General features: G+C 43.0%; 1 protein-coding gene across 1 annotated transcript in view; it reads right to left on the bottom strand.

The window, feature by feature from the left end:
* Nucleotides 1-14,792, bottom strand: part of si:ch73-335m24.2 (protein eva-1 homolog C) — a 42,983-nt gene that overhangs the window by 17,072 nt on the left and 11,119 nt on the right. The window lies entirely within an intron of this gene.

Here is a 14,792-nt window from a genome sequence, read left to right as displayed (position 1 = left end):
TAGCTCGCTTCTTGTAGAATATACAAATCAACACAGGTCATATGAGGACCTTAGTGCAGAGATGTGTTTAAGAGACGTGAGCATCACCAAAGGCAATAGGGCAGCTCTGCAACCTCCTGAATGAAGACTTGAGGCCACTATCATCTACCCACACTGCTTTCTCATGGCTATAAAATGAATAACATGCTCAACTTTTATGGCACAGGACCATTTCAGAAGTCATGGGGCTGGAGGAGATTACAGTGGCATGGAGGGGTGAGGCCATGGAGGGATTTGAAAACAAGGATTTTAAAATCAAGACTTTGCTTGACTGGAAGCCAATGTAGGTGATAGGTGAACAGGGTTTGGTGCAAGTTAAAACACAAGCAGCAGAGTTTTGGATGACCTCAAGTTTATAGAGGGTAGAATGTGGGAGACTAGACAAGTGTGTGTTGGAATAGTCAAGTATAGAAGTAGCAAAGGCATGAATGAGGATTTCAGCAGCAGGTGAGCTGAGACAGGCAAACTCGGTGTTACGCAGGTAGAAATAGGCTGTCACAGTGATGGCATGAATACGTGGTCGGAAGCTTGTTTCATGGTCAAATGTGACACCAAGATTATGAACAAACTGGTATAATCTCAGACTGTTGCTAGGGAGAGGAATGGTAGCTGGGGAGTTGCATTTGGAGTGGGGACTGAAACAATGGCTTTAGTCTTCCCAATATTTAACTGGATAAGCAGTCTGATAATTTAGCAACCACGGAGGAGTCGAGAGAGGTGGTGATGTAGAGCTGGATGTTGTCAGTGTCATCAAGTGACTGATATATTTTAGAGGAGTGCTGGAGAATTCATTACCCATGACATCACACTAAGCCAGTTGCAATATAGGGCATATGCTTCCATGGAGGATAAGACATCAACTACTTCAAGGACTAGTCTAATAACATCCTCGATGACTGTGACTACAGTTCACTATCCTTTTCATGTGCTCTCTGTTACCTTTGGAACTGTCCCACTTCATTATTTTCCAATGCCCACCTCTGTGGTACTACACTCTCCTGTTTCTGTTCTTATATATCCCAGTGCAGTCATGGCACCTCATCAAAGGGCTTCTTCTCCCATACCCACACGGTCACCTTAATTGTGTCCCAAATCTCCATTCTTGGTCCCTCATAGTTAGCTTCTCCTACTCCTAATTTGAATGCTTGTATGTTCGTATAAGCTTCCAGATGTACGTTGAGGACATCCTACACTCTGCTATCACCATTAACTCTTGGACTCCAACTCCAACTGTCCAACTGTCATTAGGTCCTGAAGCTAAGGCCCAAGAGTTTCCTCTTTGGGCGCAATTGGCAACCTGGGTGCCAGTTGCACCCTAAATTGCACTGGTGTTGCAAACTATGCTTTTACTCAAGTTTCTGCTCAATGTTATTTGCATATCACGCACACAAAATCTTCGTTGAAGAAACGCAATCGGGCAAGGTTTTAGAATTTTTTTTGCATTAAAAAATATTCCTTGACCTGGTGTCTTTCTTTTAATACAGCTGAAAATGGGTTTATCATAAATAAGTATTCGTAAACACAGTGGTTAGTCCACCACCTGTAAATAATCCAATTTTAAATGTCTGAAAATGACTTTGAAAAACTATACAGAAACATTTACTAATTACACTGGTATATAGTAGTCAGTATGGCGGGCAACCATAAAGGCGGGGCTAAAGCGTGGCGAGTCAAAGAGACTTAGCAGTTGACAGGAAAAAAGACAGAAGCGCAAGGAGAGAGCCAACTGTGTAACAGCCCCGACAACCAATTTTATCTGCAGCACCCTGGAAGAGTCTGTCAGTCTAGAATTGGTCTTTATAGCCACTCCAGGCGCTGCTTCACAAACCACTCACCACCTCCAGGCGCTTACCCATTGTCTCTCGAGATAAGGAGGCCAAAGAACAGTTGTCAGTATCTTTGGTTAAATGAAGAAAAAATTACAAGTTTTTAAAACATGCCTATTAGTGTCCTTGTGCCTAAATAACAGCTTAATTTTAACAGCCTCCTCGAAGGAGGCCTGCAAATGGGCACAATTAGCAGAATCTTGCTACGGTGATTAACTTGATCGGGACATGGCCAGCTTTGTGGGCGGAGGCTGCTTCAAGTGCAATGTTTTTTAAACTAGCATAAAAGATTACAGAAACTCGATTTACACTGGACATAATTTGGACAGGATTTTTTTATGCTAGCTTGGCCAATTTTGAACGAATTGCTCTGAGTGCGCCTGAGTGGAAACTCCAGGCTGAGATTTCTTACAGCTGGTAAAGATGATTTTACTGAAATACACCCCCTCGCAACAGGGTGGGGGGGGAAGTTGTAGTGGCGGCCAGCAACGGGTCGGGAACCCATTGATTCAGTAGAGGGCTTTGCTATGGCTTTTTAACTCAGCCATGGCTTAGCACGGCACTTCAGGGTTTCCCGACCAATCACTGTGGGTGGCGTAATGACAGACCATATGCTGTCAAAGGAAGAATTTCTATTTAAAGTGACCCTAGTAGAATTCAGAGTTAATTCAGCAAGCACAGGAATGGAAATGAGATACGAGAAGGCTACCCCCACTGGCCCTCGTGCACATCTGCCCACTGGGCCTTTCCTGGAGGTCCTGCTGTGGAACAGAGGGACAGAAGTGAAGTGCTCTTTCTCATGGATGGAAGGAAGAGACCAGCCTCTCCCACCAAGCAGGCTTGGATGGAAGTGGCTGAGGAAGTGGTACTGTATCCAGGAATGCAGTCCCTCAAACCTGGATACTGTGCTCAATGAGGTTCAATGACCTCCTGAGAACAGGAAAGGTGAGTGGCATAGCACTTTCAGGTGCCAACCCCCACACTTTGACTTCACCAACATTCTCCTGCACAGTACTCCTCAGAACAACAACACATCATGCATCTCCACGCATTCCTCTCACTACCTCACATCCCCATCAGGGGAGTGAACACTCATACTCAACCTCATCTTTGTGCTATCACACATGCATGCCTCACAGTCACCATCCACAAATGTTCATAGAATTGTAGAATGATTACAGCACAGAAAGAGACCCCTTGGCCCACCATGTCCATACTGGTTTTTATGTCTCCTGGTCCCCATAATTGAGAAATAATCACACTTTTGGCTTAAATATACTGGAACTCTTAGTTTATTTCATTCAGCTTCTATGCTGTCTAGGAAGGACTCTCCTAGAGTGGTGTAGGTTACACATCACATGATTTCCCACTGCAGCCTCCTGGAACATGGACACATAACAGTTAGGTCCTAGTTAATTAGCTCCTAGCTCTTTACAGATAATATAACAATATATAACATTCCTCTTTCTTTCAAAAAGATTCAAAAAGAAAAACTAAAGAAGATTAACAATTGACTTTTTGAAATAAACTGGAGACCTTTTAGAGTCTTTTATAGCTTGTTTTCTTTTCTAAAAATGTTATTCACGTTATCACTTAGGTGCAAAGATGTTGTGCCTCCAGCTTGTAGCCTTGGCATTCGTTGATCTCTGTGGTGAGTTGGCATGCTGCACAGGCAATGTTGTGAATGTTGCTCCCGGTGTTGCAGGAGTCATGCTTGCTATTGCTAATGTTGTGGCAGTTGCTGGTGATGTTGTTGTGGTTGTCTCACTGGATAGTGATGTTTCCATTGATGTTGATGGTCTTTTCTGTTTTTCCAGCTCAAGTGTAGTTCAAATATGGATTCTGTTCCTTCTCATTTTGTTACCGGTTTCAATCTCAATGATGTATGACCTTGGAGTCTCAGCTTCATTAACAACCTTTGCTGGGCTCCAGGTTTTCATGATTGGATCCTGTTTATGTACAGTTTGTCCTTTCAACTGCTCAGGTAGGGATATAGCATGTTTTTTGAAGTGTTGTTCTCCTCTTACCTGTGCTTGAGTGAGTTGTTGTCTCACTTCCTCCTGGTCACTTGGAAGATGTATTTTGCTTGGCAGAGTTGTCTTATACTTCCTTCCGTTCAACAGCTCTGCAGGTGATTTCATCTCAGCTTTGAGAGGTGTGGATCAGAGTAACAATAGGGCAATTTTTGGGTCTTCCTTCGTCTCTCGGCATTTAGCAAGGGTTGTTTTGACTGTCTGGACGTGTCTTTCTATAAACCTGTGTCCCCGTGGGTAGTATGGTAATGAGGTGATGGTGTTGAACCCATATGGTTCAGTGGATGCTTTGAATTCTCTGGAGGTGAATTGGGTGCCATTGTCACATATTAATCTTTTGGGAATCCCTTGCTCAGCGAACAGAACTCATACTGCTGAGAGGATTTTAGATTTAGATTTAGATTTAGAGATACAGCCCTGAAACAGGCCCCTCGGCCCACCGAGTCTGTGCCGACCATTAACCACCCATTTATACTAATCCTACACTAATCCCATATTCCTACCACATCCTCACCTGTCCCTATATTCCCCTACCACCTACCTATACTAGGGGCAATGTATAATGGCCAATTTACCTATCAACCTACAAGTCTTTTGGCTGTGGGAGGAAACCGGAGCACCCGGAGGAAACCCACGCAGACACAGGGAGAATATGCAAACTTCACACAGACAGTACCCAGAATTGAACCCAGGTCGCTGGAGCTGTGAGGCTGCGGTGCTAACCACTGCGCCACTGTGCCGCCCTGTTGTGGCTCTCAGGTCTTTCACCTTCTGGATAAAAGACAACTTTGAGTAGTAGTCTGTGACTATGAGATACCATTCTTGATAATGTGTGAATAAATAGGCTCCTACAGTGTGCCATGGTCTGGGTGGTACTTCAGTTGCTATCATCTCCTCTTTCTGCTGTGTGTTTCTGTACTTCTGGCATACATTGCATGTAGACACCATATTTTCGATATCTTTGTATATGCCTATCCAGTACACAGCTGATCTGGCTCTGAGCTTACATGACTCCATTCCCATGTGGCCTTCATGTATCTTTTGGAGATGTTCTTCCTGCATTGTTTTGGGTATGATTATTCGGGATCTGTCCAGCAGAACTCCATCTTCTAATGAGATGTCACCTCTAATAGACCAGTACTGCTGTATTACTGGCTGTGTGTGCTGTATCTTATCAGGCTACCCCTGGATCACCTGCTGTCAGAGCATCTGTAACTCCTCCACTTTGCTGGTTTCATCTCTAATTTGACTCAGTTTCGGCGCTGTGACATTCACTAGGTGATGCATCTTTATACCTAGATCTTCTATCTCATCTTTCTCCTGTGGTGACAGCTGAGATAGGGTGTCTGCCAACACCATTTCTCTTCCTGGCTTGTATTTCAGAGTGAAATCGTAACTCTGAAGCCTCAAGAGTAACCTCCGCAGTCTTGCTGGTGCTTTACATAGATTTTTCGTGTAGATCTGCTCCAGTGGATGATGTTCACTCTCCACTATGAACTTTCTCCCGCAGAGATATGTATGGAACTTCTCACATCCTTGCACGACTGCCTAAAGTTCTCTTTCTATGTTCACATAACTGGTCTCAGCTGAGGTTAGAGCTCTGGATGCGAATACTATTGACTTTCCCTCTTGTAACAGGGCTGCTCCCAGTCCTTTTTGTAGAAGCATCTACTTGCAGAGTGACAGGTTTCTTTCTGTCATTGTATGACTGACTTGTTTTCTTGCATACGACCTTTTTAAGTTTGTTGAAATTTGAATATTGCTGAAAATAGAGACATGTTGAAGCTTTTCATCTTCCACTCAACAGGACAATCTGAAAGAATACCAATGTAAGGGAAAACAACAACTTTATACTGGGTGAGAAGAGAGTGCTGATTGTTGGTAAGTGAACTCTGATTGGTAGAGACGTTGCCATGAAAAATGCACCAGTTTACGGTGACTGACACTTAACTGCCAAGCTTTGTTTAAAATTTAAACGAGGCAGCTTGACTCTGATTGGTGAAGGCATTGCCCTGAGGAATGAACCAGCGAATGGCTGTCACTTATTTTGTTTAGCAGAAAAAGGCGCAATGTTTGATCATGTTCTTTTTGTCTGCAAAGAACAGGACCCTGTGTTAATATATGTGGCTTCCAGTACGCACAAATGCACCACCCTGCGAGCCCTACTGACAAACTTAAATTGATTGTCAGCATAATTCTTAGCACACTGAGGATTATTTAGCAAATGTTAACTGATCACGGAATCACATCTAATGTTGGACACTGTGTTTTGAGTTTTGCAAGCACAGGCTGGTTGGGTATGACATGTACCTTGCCCGTTGCGAACAGCGGAAGGGACAAGTTGTTTGATATGATCCACCAGTCTTTGGGACATACAGCCTATTTACCTAGCATCACACTGGCATTGAAATTCATATATCACATTACTCATTTGTGTGATAGGCAAGACATCATTTTGGCTTGATGGTAACATCCTGAACACCACAGAAGTTGCTACTGCATAGTAGCAGCTGTGGTAATTTGAGGTAGACTGGGCACTTTTCCTGCTGAAAATGAAAATGACGGCCTTGGGCCCGTTCATAAGTTTGCGCGATATGCAGCGAGAAATGATCTGATCAGGGTAGCCATTGTCACACAGGAGACCAAGTCTAGGTCATTAATATATATCGAGAAAAGCAGTGGTCCTCGTATCCAGACCCGGGGAATCCCACTGTGTACCTTCCTCCTATCCGAAAAACAATCATTCACCACTGGTCTATGTTTCCTGTCACTCAGCCATTTTGTATCCATGCTGCCACTTTCCCTTTTATTCCATAAGCTTCAGCTTTGCTGGCAAGTCTATTATATGGCACTTTATTAAATGCCTTTTGGAAGCCCATATACACCACATCAACTGTATTACTCTCATCAACAATTTCTCTTTACCTCATTAAAAAGCTCAAGTTAGTTAAACATGATTTGCCTTCAACAAATTCATGCTGGCTTTGTCCAAGTGACTGTTAATTTTGTCCCGGATTATCGTCTTTAAAAGGTTTCCCACCACCGAGGTTAAACTGACTGGCCTGTAGTTGTTGGGTTTATCCTTACACACTTTTTTGGACAAGGGTGTAACATTTGCAATTCTCCAGTCTTCTGGCATCACCCCTGTATCTCAGGAGTATTGGAAGATTATGACCAGTACCTCCGCAATTTCCATCTTTACTTCCCTCAGCATCCTTGGTTGGATCCCATCTAGTCCAGGTGACTTATCAACTTTTAGGTACAGGCAACCTTTCTAACACCTCCTCTTTATAAATTTTAGCCTATCCAGTATCTCAACTACCTCCTCTTTCACTATGACTTGGGCAGCATCTTCGTCCTTGGTAAAGACAGATGCAAAGTAATCATTTAGTACTTCAGCCATGCCCTCTGCCTCCATGCATAAATCCCCTTATTTGTCCCTAATCGGCCCCACATCTCCTCTTACTACCCTTTTACTATTGTTATAGTCAAGTGAGGAAGGGTTGAAGGGCTTCCCTCTTTTCCCTCTCCTTGTTAAACCACAACCGGTTTAACTCTTTCTTAAAGTGGATGTACTGGCCAATTCAGTGGGTGTTTGATTGGTTCTTGTTATGATCATAGCAAATAAGTAATCAGACAGGTGTTCTTGAGTTAACAAAGAAAGCGGTTAACTTTATTGCACCTAAATTGAACTAACAAAATAATAAACAACGTGCCAACTTTCATTCATACACACACTAGAGGTATACACACAGACAAATAGGTTACAGAGTGGGAAAAGGTAGATTGGTTGAGTTGGAGTCCATAAGATAAAAGGTCTGTGAAGTTTGGTGATTTGGCTGGCTTCTAGCTGAATTCAGTGGTCCTGAGGCATTTAGTTTGAAGAGATAGATGGCTGGTTTCGGTGGGTCTCTTGGAAACAGCGATGTGGATTATTTCCTCCAACGGGGTTTCTATTTGTAGCTGGAGGATGCAAAGGTGGTCAGTCAACAAGCAGGATTTGAAAGCTTTCAAACTGGAATGGAGAGAAAGAGGGGTGCCCACTTAGGGTCTGCTCATGTCAGAGTCTGTTGCTTCTCCTCTGCTGCAGAGAAAACACCAGCTTAAAACCACAGATAGGGAGGGGCTTGTCACATGACAGTCAGTCAGTGATTCAAACATAGCAGTTAGCAGTATTTCTCTGCTTGCTGAGAGAACAGGTAGTTCCTTTAAACATCTTGGGTCTTGGATCATGCTGGGATATTAACAGACATTTTGTCTCTCTCCTCACACGCATTGCAGTGTAGGATACATTGTAGCAAACTAGGTGATCATCTTAAGCTGAAAGGATGGCTTTGTTGGAAGCTTGTCTTTTTAAATGTCTTTTTTTTTTAATATATAAATTCTGATCTCCAGTCAGTGGACCAAGTAAAATTATCATTCAACAAAACACATTGGTGTAACACTATTTATATGCTTATAGAAGACTTTTGGATTCCCTTTATGCTAGATGCCAGTTTCTTCTCATACTCTCTCTTTACCTCTCTAATTTGTTTTTTCACTTCTCCTCTGACCTTTCTTATTCAGCCTGGTCCTCACTTATATCATCAACCTGATAACATATACCCTTTTTCTGTTTCATCTTACTCTCTATCTCTCTTATAATCCAGAGAGCTCTGGCTTTGCTTGACCTACCTTTCCCCTCGACCGTACCTGAACCATCTCCTCTTCAAAGGCAATCTATTGTTCGATTACAGTTTTGCCGGCCAATCTTTCACTCTAATTTATCTGCAACAGATCTATTCTCACCCCACTGAAATTGGCCTTCCTCCAATCTAATATTTTTACTCTAGATTGCTCCTTGTCCTTTTCCATGGCCAACCTAAACCTTATGATACAATGATCACTGTTCCTTAAGAGTTACTCGACTGACACTTGATCTACTTGACTCACTTGACCCACTTCATTTCCAGAACCAGATCCAGCAATGCCTCCTTCCTCATTGGGCCAGAAACATACTGATCAAGGCAATTCTTCTGAATGCACTTCATTTTTGTCATTGCATCCTCTCCACACAATCCATTTCTCACGCTTATAATTATCTGCTTTCTCTCCTTGCAGAATAGAGCAGACAACTCCACAGAAAGGCAGAGAACTCGGGGTGGCCCTCCAGTGATAGCCACCATGATGGCCACTGGCAATGCATGCTCACTGGGTCCATTGTGAAGGCAGCCTTGCTCCAGGATATCATAAACAGGCTGCTGTGAAAACCTGAGTCTCATGAGGCACTGCTGCCCCACCCCCATGCCCCAACCGACCCCCTTGCCTCACCAGTTCCCAGTCGATTGTCCCCAGCGAGGCCCAAAACCCCACTTACCTTTCTTGGTGCCGTCGTTCACGATCCTCCTGAAGTTGCATGCAGTCCCAGCAGTAGCCACTGCTGCTCCCAGTGGCGCTGCTATGACTGAGGATCTGCCAGCCTCCTGATTGACCAGCAGCTCCTGGAGATGGGACTTCCTGCCTCAGAGGGGCAGAAGTCCCAACCGAGACTAATTAAAGGCCTGGGCCACATAAAATCTCTGAGTGGCTCCCAGGCCTGGTGCTGAGTTTTAAGCTGGTGGGTGGGGCCTCAGCCCTGACGTAAAGTCCCAGGCATTGTGTAGCTAAAGGTGACGCCTGTCTAAATGAGGCCTTGACGATATCACATAGAACTCAATGGGCCTCTTCAATAAACAATCCTCATCAGAAAGTTTGCCAGCTAGATGGTTGAAATTTGCATGAGGTATCCAGCCAATCAACTATTACTGTCATCTTCACATGATGGAATTTACTGAAAGGAAGTTTAAGTAAGGTGCTTTAACCTTAAGTTTTAAACAAAAATGCAATATATTATTGGTTATCACGACCTCAGGCTATCATTGATAGGTCGCTGAGGCCTTGGCCTCCACCATTGAAAGGAAAAAGAAGCTATTAAGGTAACCTCATTACTGCAGACTAAGAAAGAACCCACCCAATCATGGAAGGGGAACTGCAGCCAAGGAAACCAATTGTCAGAAGGAGAATGGCAAAGAGGGAACTCAGCTCATCTTCGAATGAATATCTTCTGTGTTTGGAACCAGATATTTCAAGGGTGCCTGACCCATCATCGGAAGCATATTTAAGGGAGCTCTACCCATCGTCAGGAGGCTATCTACAATCAACAGGAGTTCACCATTCCGGGGTGATTGTAAAACCATTTAATTAGAACATATTTGGGCCTTGTATTGCTAGAGCATCTTTATTACTAAGAATAGACTAAGAAGGGCTCATACTCGGAAACGTATATCTGTGTGTGTGTGCTTATCTGAGAGAGAGAGACTATTGGTGTAAGCTTCGTGCTTTTTCTTCATGGTAGAACATTTATTGTAGGTGCTACATAGTCCGTGGTATAACAGAATTTTGCATTGTACGTCTGATCTATTAAAGCTTAATATTTAATTCAGATATTTGTACTTGCTTTCATTATTTCTCGTAATTTTTGTGTCCAAACTGTAGAGTACCCTATCAAAGGTAGAAGGTTATATCCTGCATTCGGTGTTAAATTCACCCTTTATAAACTACTCTGAGAGATTCTCTTGCTTAAGCAGTGTTATTTTCATATAAGTTGTTGTTATAGCCTGTAGTTATAATAAAGTTAACTGTAGGAAGAGAGATTTTTCCTAAGAAAAAAAGATATTCATATTGATTCATGTGTATATTATTTTTACTTAAACACTGAACAGGCCAAACCAAAGAAAGACCATGAATACTGCAAAAGTGAAATTAAAACAAAAAATGTTGGAAATGTTTGGCAGGTGAGATGGCATCTGAAAGAGTAAAGACAGGTCAATGTTTCAGATGTGATTCCTCGGTTAAAAAGTCATCTCCACCCAAAATAATCTATCCTTCTCTTTTAGATACTGATTATCTGTTTTTTTCAGTATAGAAAATACTTTTAATTAACAGAACAAGAATGATGTTATGGCCTTTAAAAAGCCAAACTATGAATTTAAACAGAATGTGTACTTAACTAGTGTACACTTGAATTGCATCTCAAATCCCCTACTCCCTTGGCCCTGGATAATTTTTGTGACATGTAGTACAGTAGTAAAAAAAATTCTGTATCAACAGGGTATGGAAATATCAACTGAGTGTTGAGCACATTGTTTCCATGGAAACCAGCAATCCACTGGAGAAAGCTCTCATCATCCTCTGCACAATGTTTGTTTTTCATTCCCCCAGCAGCTGCAGCTGGCATGTGGTGTTCCCAGGCAAATACACAATGCCGTGCCAGCCACCTGGATACAATGAACATTTGTGCCCTGATCCTATGCATGCTAGTGATGGGCAGGAAACATCTTTCTAATTTCCACATATCTTCCCCCTCTCCTGAAGAGGCTGAGTCTCATATAAATGTAGAAATGTTACAGTAGGAGGAGCATCCAGCCTGTTCCTGTGCCAGAGCTACCTACTTGTTTTTCCCCAAACCCTTTAATATTTTTCTTAAATATTATGATTGTTTTCCATTTGTAGTGATGTATTCTATACTCTAATCATTTCTTGCATTAGAAATTCTTTCAAAACCTTCCTTTTTATGCTTCTAATGCTACGTTTATGCTTTTGTTCTGATCCACTGACCAGTAGAAATAATCTTTACTATTTATACTTTCAAACCTTTTCAAAGTTTTGAACACTTCTATTAGGTACCCTGAATCTCTCCTGCTCCAAGGAATGCAGACCCAGCTTTTAAGTGTCTTATCAGAACCATATCCTCTTAGTCCTGGGTTCAGCCTAGCAAATCAGTGCTGAGTATTTTCATGGCTCCACTATCCTTTCTATAATGGGGTGCATAAAATTACCTTCCAGTATTCCAGCTACAATAACAAGATAGGTCCCAACACAACTCCTTGAATACTTCAAAACAAATACTACGGATACTTCATAGCAAAAACAGGAAGGCAATTATCTGAATGGCTATAAACTGAGAGAGGGGAATATGCAACGAGACCTGGGTGTTCTTATACACCAATCGCTGAAGGTAAGCATGCAGGTGTAACAGGCAGTAAAAAAGACAAATGGTATGTTGGCCTTCATAGCGAGAGGATTCGAGTACAGGAGCAGGGATGTCTTGCTGCAATTATATAGGGCCTTGGTGAGGCCACACCTGGAATATTGTGTGCAGTTTTGGTCTCCTTATCTGAGGAAGGATGTTCTTGCTATAGAGGGAGTGCAGCGAAGGTTTACCAGACTGATTCCTGGGATGGCGGGATTGACGTATGAGGAGAGATTGAGTCGGTTAGGCTTATATTCGCTGGAGTTCAGAAGAGTGAGGAGGGATCTCATAGAAACCTATAAAATTCTAACAGGACTTGACAGAGTAGGTGCAGGAAGGATGTTCCCGATGGTGGTGAAGTCCAGAACCAGGGGTCACAGTCTAAGGATACGAGGTAAACCTTTCAGGACTGAGATGAGGAGAAATTTCTTCACCCAGAGAGTGGTGAGCCTGTGGAATTTGCTACCACAGAAAGCAGTTGAGGCCAAAACATTGTATGTTTTCAAGAAGGAGTTAGATATAGTTCTTGGGTTTAAAGGGACCAAAGGATATGGGGCGAAAGTGGGAACAGGTTACTGAGTTGGATGATCAGCCACGATCATAATGAATGGTGGAGCAGGCTCGAAGGGCCGAATGGCCTACTCCTGCTCCTATTTTCTATGTTTCACTAACTTTATGTGTCAATTTGAGAAAAGTGTATTTACTCCTCCTCTCTGCTTTCTATGACCAGTTATTTCTCTAGCAATACTATCACTTTATCTTTCATACCATCATCTTTACTCTGCAATTTTCTTCTTATTTGGCACTTTATCAGACAATTTTTGAAAGCTGAGGTAGAGTTCCCTCGCCACTGGCCCCCCTCCAGTACATGGCTCAAATAGCCTTTAAGCATGAACGCTGGCAGATAATGTTAGCATACTATTCAATCATTGAACACGTTACAGTTAAGGCTAATTTTGTCCTCTCTAGAGAGCCATATATGTGCACTTTCCAATAAAAAGCTGAAATCCTGACTGAAGTTCCCTTCCCTGTCCAGGGTCACTGAGGAAAATTGTATTGGCTAACAAAAGTTTTTAGACTGGAAATTGGACTAGGGATCTTCTGGTCTGTATTGCTTTGTACAACACCCCAATCCTTTAACCACTTACCATCAGGCCATGTGAAAAAGCAAATTTAAGAAAAGGGTAAAGAAAGATACAAGTATGTGTCTCATAGATGTAACAACTAATATCTGTACAAATTGAGAATGTATTCAGAGTTTCAGGTAGTTTTATTTCCATGTGGAGATCAAATGTGCTTTTATTATAGTAGGCATAAATTTTTTTAATGGTTTTAAAAAGTTACTTTGATCATTTAACAACAGGGTTCATAACTCCCCATGAATTTCAACCATTGATATGGTTTGCTTGTTTTTTAAGAATCTTTCTGTTTTTTGGAGAAGGGCAAGCAGGGGCAGTTTCTGCTCCCTCAAAAAGAAACATTCTTAAACTTTCTGAATGTTCAAAACACAATAAGCTCTAAAGGTGTAAATCAGTTTAGAATGGTTAACAATTGGTGAAAATCCTGTCGGTATGTTTAAGTACTCAGTTCTCTGAGTACTCCTCATCAGAGCCCTTTCCTATCCTGAGTGGTGTGAAACAGGGCTGTGTTCTCGCACCCACACTTTTTGGGATTTTCTTCTCTCTGCTGCTTTCACATGCGTTCAAATCCTCTGAAGAAGGAATTTTCCTCCACACAAGATCAGGGGGCAGGTTGTTCAACCTTGCCCGTCTAAGAGCGAAGTCCAAAGTACGGAAAGTCCTCATCAGAGAACTCCTCTTTGCTGACGATGCTGCTTTAACATCTCACACTGAAGAGTGCCTGCAGAGTCTCATCGACAGGTTTGCGTCTGCCTGCAATGAATTTGGCCTAACCATCAGCCTCAAGAAAACGAACATCATGGGGCAGGATGTCAGAAATTCTCCATCCATCAATATTGGCGACCACGCTCTGGAAGTGGTTCAAGAGTTCACCTACCTAGGCTCAACTATCACCAGTAACCTGTCTCTAGATGCAGAAATCAACAAGCGCATGGGTAAGGCTTCCACTGCTATGTCCAGACTGGCCAAGAGAGTGTGGGAAAATGGCGCACTGACACGGAACACAAAAGTCCGAGTGTATCAGGCCTGTGTCCTCAGTACCTTGCTCTACGGCAGCGAGGCCTGGACAACGTATGCCAGCCAAGAGCGACGTCTCAATTCATTCCATCTTCGCTGCCTTCGGAGAATACTTGGCATCAGGTGGCAGGACTATATCTCCAACACAGAAGTCCTTGAAGCATCCAACACCCCCAACTTATACACACTACTGAGTCAGCGGCACTTGAGATGGCTTGGCCATGTGAGCCGCATGGAAGATGGCAGGATCCCCAAAGACACATTGTACAGTGAGCTCGCCACTGGTATCAGACCCACCGGCCGTCCATGTCTCCGTTATAAAGACGTCTGCAAACGCGACATGAAATCGTGTGACATTGATCACAAGTCGTGGGAGTCAGTTGCCAGCATTCGCCAGAGCTGGCGGGCAGCCATAAAGACAGGGCTAAATTGTGGCGAGTCGAAGAGACTTAGTAGTTGGCAGGAAAAAAGACAGAGGCGAAAGGGGAGAGCCAACTGTGCAACAGCCCCAACAAACAAATTTCTCTGCAGCACCTGTGGAAGAGCCTGTCACTCCAGAATTGGCCTTTATAGCCACTCCAGGCGCTGCTTCACAAACCACTGACCACCTCCAGGCGCGTATCCATTGTCTCTCGAGATAAGGAGGCCCAAAGAAATGTTTAAGTACTCAGTTCTCTGGTGTAAAATC

Source organism: Heterodontus francisci, chromosome 15 (genome assembly GCF_036365525.1).
Source record: "Heterodontus francisci isolate sHetFra1 chromosome 15, sHetFra1.hap1, whole genome shotgun sequence".
Classification (NCBI taxonomy): domain Eukaryota; kingdom Metazoa; phylum Chordata; class Chondrichthyes; order Heterodontiformes; family Heterodontidae; genus Heterodontus; species Heterodontus francisci.
Note: the sequence above shows the minus strand (reverse complement) of the source record. Positions and strands in the feature narration are given on the sequence as shown.